At 40.7% G+C, this 6,231-nt stretch overlaps 1 pseudogene; it reads left to right on the top strand.

The window, feature by feature from the left end:
- Positions 1–3,975: 3,975 nt before the first annotated feature.
- On the top strand, positions 3,976–4,841 carry LOC116624752 (annotated as a pseudogene).
- Positions 4,842–6,231: the final 1,390 nt, after the last annotated feature.

Raw genomic sequence — 6,231 nt, 5'->3', positions numbered from 1 at the left:
AAAAAAAAAAACTTCATAGGATTCAAAGTAAATCTAAAAGATGTATGTGCTTCAGGAAGAAGAAAAGTGAATCGAGAAGGAAGATATAAGATGTAAGGAGCACTGATGAGCAATTACTTATAAATCTCAGTAAACCTTGACTAATAAATAAAAACACTATTCTAATGAAAAAAAAAAACAACACTATTCTAAGAATACTAAGGGGCTTCTTGGTGGCTCAGTGGGTTAAGCATCTGCCTTCAGCTCAGGTCAAGAGCTCCCGGGCCCGGGATCGAGCCCCGAGTCGGGCTTCCTATTCAGCGGGGAGTCTGCTTCTTTCTCTCTCCCTCCGCTCCTCCCCCACGCTCATTCTCTCTCTCAAATAAATAAATAAAATCTTTTTTAAAAAATAAGACTATTAAAATAACCAGCGGAATTTGGAATGGGAGGAAAGAGCTAATATATATGTGGGGGTATGAGATAGAGCTATTAATTAATATGAAATCATATTAAGTCATGTATCGATGTTAAAATTTTAAGGTTGACGACTAAAAAAAAACAGAAATAAAATATAAAACTTCCAAATCAGTGGTTGGAATAGGGAGTGGAAATAAGAAAACTCAGTCTTTCCAAGAGAAGTTAAGAAAGAAGAAAGCGAAAGAAAAAAAAGCATGATAAATAGAAATATGAAATAAGATGATAAATATAAGCCAAATGAACTCGTAATCAAAGTGAGTATAAATGCAACAAAAGTGCCTGTTTAAGAACAGATTCTCAGAGAGGACTGCAAAGAACAGATGTAAAAAGTCCAGCTATATGCTGTATTATTATCTTTTTAATATGCTGTTTCCTATAAAATGAATCTATAATGGTTCAAAAGGTCAAAAGTAAACGAATGACAAGGAAGAAAGAGGATGTACCAGGAAAATACTAAAAAGGGGTGTGGGGGAGAAAGGCAGGGGGAAGGAAGGGGGGAGTGGGGGGGAGGAAAAGGAAATTGGAAGAAGATGGGGGGCGGGGGAGAGCAGGAAGAAGCCAGTACAGCAATATTAGACAAAGAGACTTTAAGAACAACAACAACAAAAAAATCATATTACAGATTAAGAGGGTCATTATTTAATGATAAAAGGAACAATACACCAGGAAAATATACTTGCTTTAAATCTGTATGCACCTAACCCTGGAGTCACAAAATATAATAAATAAATAGTTTTGAGGAAATCTTGACTGAAATTCAGACTACATTTGATTTCTTCTGTGTTTACTAGAATATCTTCCACTATAAGTTCCTAACTATTAACTTGTTCGTTGAAAAAATTTTGGAAACTATGTGTCCCAAACTAGGAATTACTGTTGCAGAAAAAGTCCTGGTCCTCTTGGAGCTAAGATTCCAGTGGGTAGAATACATTTATTTCACATGGAAGAAATTACACTAAAATCTAAAATAATATGCAGGACTCAAATTACTTACTCAGTCAGATTTTTCAATGCCTAAATGGCTCTCTGATAATAAATTAGATAGTTAAGAGATTTGTTCGTATTTTAAGGGCTCCACTTTGTTCAGTGGGCTTCGTGTATCTTTTCACATACTTGTTTCTCACATTTTTTTTAATAAATTGCACTTTTTTATTTTTTTTTATTTTTTATTTTTTTAGAGACAGAGAAGAGGGGGAGAGGGAGAACCTTAAGCAGGTTCCACGCCCAGCGCAGAGCCTGACATGGGGCTCAATCTGATGACCCTGAGATCATGACCTGAGCTGAAACCAAGAGTCCAGTGCTCAACCGACTGAGCCACCCAGGAGTCCCTTGTTTCTCACTTTCATTGAACATAATTTTAGAGCTGACACCCCACAGGATGAAATAATAAATGACAGTAAGGATTATTTAATTTTAAATATACAAAGTCTTAATAAGATGTTATTGCCAAAATGCACATGTGGCCAATTAATAATGGTTATAAAAATAATGATTTCAGACTCATTAGCTTGTTCCATGAGAAATATACTGAAAATCCACCACAGTTTCATGATTTAGGAAGTATAAATAGCAGCACAGCAATGTACTCACTTTTTCATCATTTGTTTTATTCTCCTAATGTAAAAAGCATAGATTCACTAACAGTTCTTCTGTGGGTATATGTGTCTCCGTTGAGTCATATATTTAAATGACATAAGGGTGCAAATACGTAAATCTTCATGAGGGATATTTCTTTTCACTAACTGCCAAAGTATATGTACAATATCCCAAAAGAACAGATTACGACAAAATTTTTTTAGATAAGGTCAAAATGTAGTTGGCACAAGCTAGCATAAGAAATGTAGTCAAGTGGCAGGTGATATTTAATTCAGATCCTGAAATATTTACATAAACTATTCAGTATTGATGATAAGACTGTACTTACCATTTCTGATAAAAATTTCTGCTGTAAATGACATGCAGTTTTAGCCAATATAAACACAATTCTAACAATTAGAACAAAAAACGTCCTGAGATGACATCTGGTCCCCCCAAAAAGTCAACTTGATACAAAAAGGTTTCCATATATTTAAACAGCTTGCCTCGAATAGAAATAAAAGTTTCAAATTAACCTGATATTTTGGAGCCCATTTTGTGGTAGGGATCATGGTACATCATGTCTGGACTAGTACATCTGAACTAATGGTCATTGCTAAAAGTTTATGGTTTCCTCATCAATAGAGAGGGTCAAATAACTGTGAGGTACACCCACGAATCCTATGTCCCCAGAAAGTTCAGCATTTGATTGGAAGAAGCTCTCCTCGGGTTTAATTTTCTGATGATCATGGCCTTGAAATGACTCCCATCGCTTTGCTCGTTTCATCTAACCAAATTCACCCAGAATCTCCATGCATATGTCATTAAACTTAGCAACAACTCTGAGGCGAAGGGAAATGCCAAACCTGACTTCACCTGGTGTTTGCTGTGCCTTCCTAAAGCCCTCGAGTTGCCACGGTCTGCAAGGAGTGTCTTGCGGCAGAGACAGGAAGTAGAACCCAGGGCCTGCGAGCGGGAAGAATGTGCCAGAAGATCCCTGCGTAAAGCCAAGGCCCCACAAGCCTGCCCTGAGAGGGTGTAACAGAACCAAAATGCCCCACAGGAAGAGGACCTCGTGTAAACCTGCCTATCCCAGCCTCCGCGGCTACAGGAAAAGGAAAGGAGACATCACCACCACCACCCCCAGGATTCATACCCACTAGGTGGCGCTCGCTGGGGTTTCGGGACCAATTCTAGTGCTTAGATAGTCCAAAGGCTCCTAAGCAGAGAAGTTAGTTTAAAGTAGTCCTGGAAGGAATCATTAGAATAAAGAAGAGACGATATTTAAAGAGATAATGAGTGGGTCGCCTGGGTGGTGCAGTGGGTTGAGCAGGGGACTCTTAGTTTCAGCTGGGTTGGTGATCTCGGGATCCTGGAATCAAGCCCCTTGCCGAGGGTTCCACGCTCTGCGTGGGGTTGGCTTAAGATTCTCTTCTCCCTCTGCGCCTCCCCCCTCTCTAAAATAAATAAATAAATAAATTTTTTTTAATAATAACAAAGAGATAACGAGAGGTTTTTCAGAATTGCTGAAAGATAGCCGTCCTCAGATCATGACACTTAATGAAACCCCAATACCTGGGAGGTACATCATAGTGAAACTAAAGAACGTCAGAGATGAAAGAATTTTTTTAAAACAGCCAGAGAGAGAAGATAGATTATCTACAGAGAAATGGCCGTAAGTCTGACAGCCGACGTCTTGATATCCATCCGCTGGAGGCCCCACGACGACGCACCGAATGACAGAAAATAACCAGCAAGCTGGAACTCTGGCTCCAGCAAATATTCTTTTCAAGCAATGGTAGAGTCCAGGTGGTGAGTATGTGGGTGTTGACTATAAAATTCTTTGAGCTTTGTGAGAAGTGTTCTTGACCTCTACTCAACACCGCCTTTCTTACTCTTCCCCTCCCAATCCCCCCCGCCCACACACACACACAAACACAGCGAATGAATGCTGCAGGGGCCCCGGGACCCCAGGCTGCAGCAGAGCTGCACGGGACCCCGATCTTCTCTCCCGCCAGGGACAGCGAAGTCCAGCCGGGGCACCAGCCCCTCGAGAGGCGCCCGCGAGAGAAGCAGCGGTGCAGGCGGGAGGTGCTGGCTCTGCAGCTCCCTTATCACAGCGACCAGGGCCTCCGAATGCCAGCCGGCCTGCCACCGAGAAGCCCCCCGGGGAGCCCCCCAGGCCCGCCCGCAGGCACTCCCAGATCAGGTGAGGCTGTCAGGAAAAATTTCTCGCAGTTCTGTGGCTTCAAGAAACTTCCAATGTCATGGGACCGCAGATCCTCCCGGGACTGGTTGAATGCGGTGTTTAATACAGTGCATGGGGAGCGCATGCGGATGTAGGCTGGGACAGGGCCGTGTGTGAGCCGCTGCTGCGCACCGGGGCCCTGGTTCACCACCCCGGCCCCGGGAGGTGGCAGAAGGACTACCACAACCTCCCCACAGGCCCTCTGGGCGAATACAAGATTCAGGCGATTGATGCCACCAACTCTTGTATCACCAGCGCTGCATTTGGTCACGGGAACGCTTACAGCATGTTGGAAAAATGAGGCTATGAGCGTGCCATTAAATCAAGGCCCGGTGCTTGGAGAGACTTGGTAAACTTGAAAATTTATAAAAAAAGCATGTTGGAAATGGAAACAATTTCTTGTGGGAATATCACATACAAGGACATCATTGCTTTACATCGCTTAAGAAACCTCAAGTATTTGTTGTTAAGTGATCTTCCTGGAATAAAAGAAAAAGAAAACCTTATCCAAGCCTTTAAGACAACACTGCCTTCTCTGGAACCAAAATTGGACTTGAAATAAAATAATAATATTCAATAAGTGTCTTATTTCAATATAAAGAGTCACTTGAAAAAAATTCTTTCAGCTTTGCTATATGTTTGGAAATCTTCATAATAAATTACTGGAAGACCGCTTTTCTTTTCTTTTTCTTTTTTAAGATTTTATTTATTTATTTATTTGAGAGCTAGAGAGAGGGCACAAGCAGGGGAGAAGCAGACTCCCCACTGAGCAGGAGCCGGATGAGGGACTCCATCCCAGGACCCTGAGATCATGACCTGAGCACAAGGCAGATGCTTAACCCACAGAGCTACCCAGGTGCCCCTGGAGGACTGCTTTTCAAGAAAGAAGTGCAATAAGGAGATTTTTAGATTAACTAAAACATTGCAAGGACTGTACTGCAGGCAAGAGGATTATCTAAAGAATTCAATTTAAAAAAAAAAAAATGGTGAGCAAAGATACTGGAGTAGTAAATAGGTAAGTAAATCTAAACAAATTCACTGTGTAAAACAATAATAATCTAGTTCGTGGCAAAGAACATTCTGGAGATAAAATACAACTGCAATAGTGTTCAAGGGGAAGGGAGTGAACAGAGTTTAAGCACCCCAAGGTCCTTCTATTTTATGAGAGAACAATAAGAGACTTAAAAATAGAACACCACCTCCAAACAAAAATAGAATCAGAAAAAAAATTTAAAGATAAGCAAACCAAAACTAAATCCAAAGGATGTCAAGAAATAAGAATTTTTTTTAAGTTTATCTATTTTTTAGTAATCTCTACACCCAGCACAGGGCTTGAACTCACAACCCCCAGATCAAGAGTCACACTCTCTTCCAACTGAACCAGCCAGGCGCCCCAAGAAAGAGGAATTTTTTTAAAAGGAGAGGGAGGAGGACAAGAAAAAAATGAGACAAAAAGAAAGTCTATAATAAAGCTACATGGACTAAGCAAAATCAATGAAAGCAAAACTCAACTAAAAAAAAAAAAAAAGCAGAAGCCAGGTTATGTAATTTGTAAGTGATGCATAAATAAAATCAAAATAAAACTTATAATTAAAAAATGGGAAAATATATACCATCAAAACAGAAGCTAGAGTAGCTATAGGAACATCAAACAAAATGGTCACTAAGGCAGTAAAATTTCTCTTGCTGAGAGTAAATGATGAATTGAACGTCTTTCCCCAAACTTTGAAACTCCCAGATCAACAGTAACAGCTCTTCACACATGGTAACCTCGTTTTCAACGCTCACTCTCCGTAACCCCTTAGATTTCTGTCTCCATTTCCGGTCCACAGAAGCCGCACCTGGAATCCTCTCAAATTCTGATCCTGCATTCTGAATTCTCTCAGTTTTTCCATCTCTAACCACAATAGACTTACCCTCTGGCTTCCTCCCTTTCTCCAAAAACACCAAAC

This window comes from Phoca vitulina, unplaced genomic scaffold (genome assembly GCF_004348235.1).
Source record: "Phoca vitulina isolate PV1807 unplaced genomic scaffold, GSC_HSeal_1.0 scaffold70, whole genome shotgun sequence".
Lineage (NCBI taxonomy): Eukaryota > Metazoa > Chordata > Mammalia > Carnivora > Phocidae > Phoca > Phoca vitulina.
The sequence above is the reverse complement of the archived record's forward strand: the minus strand, read 5'-3'. Positions and strand labels throughout refer to the sequence as shown.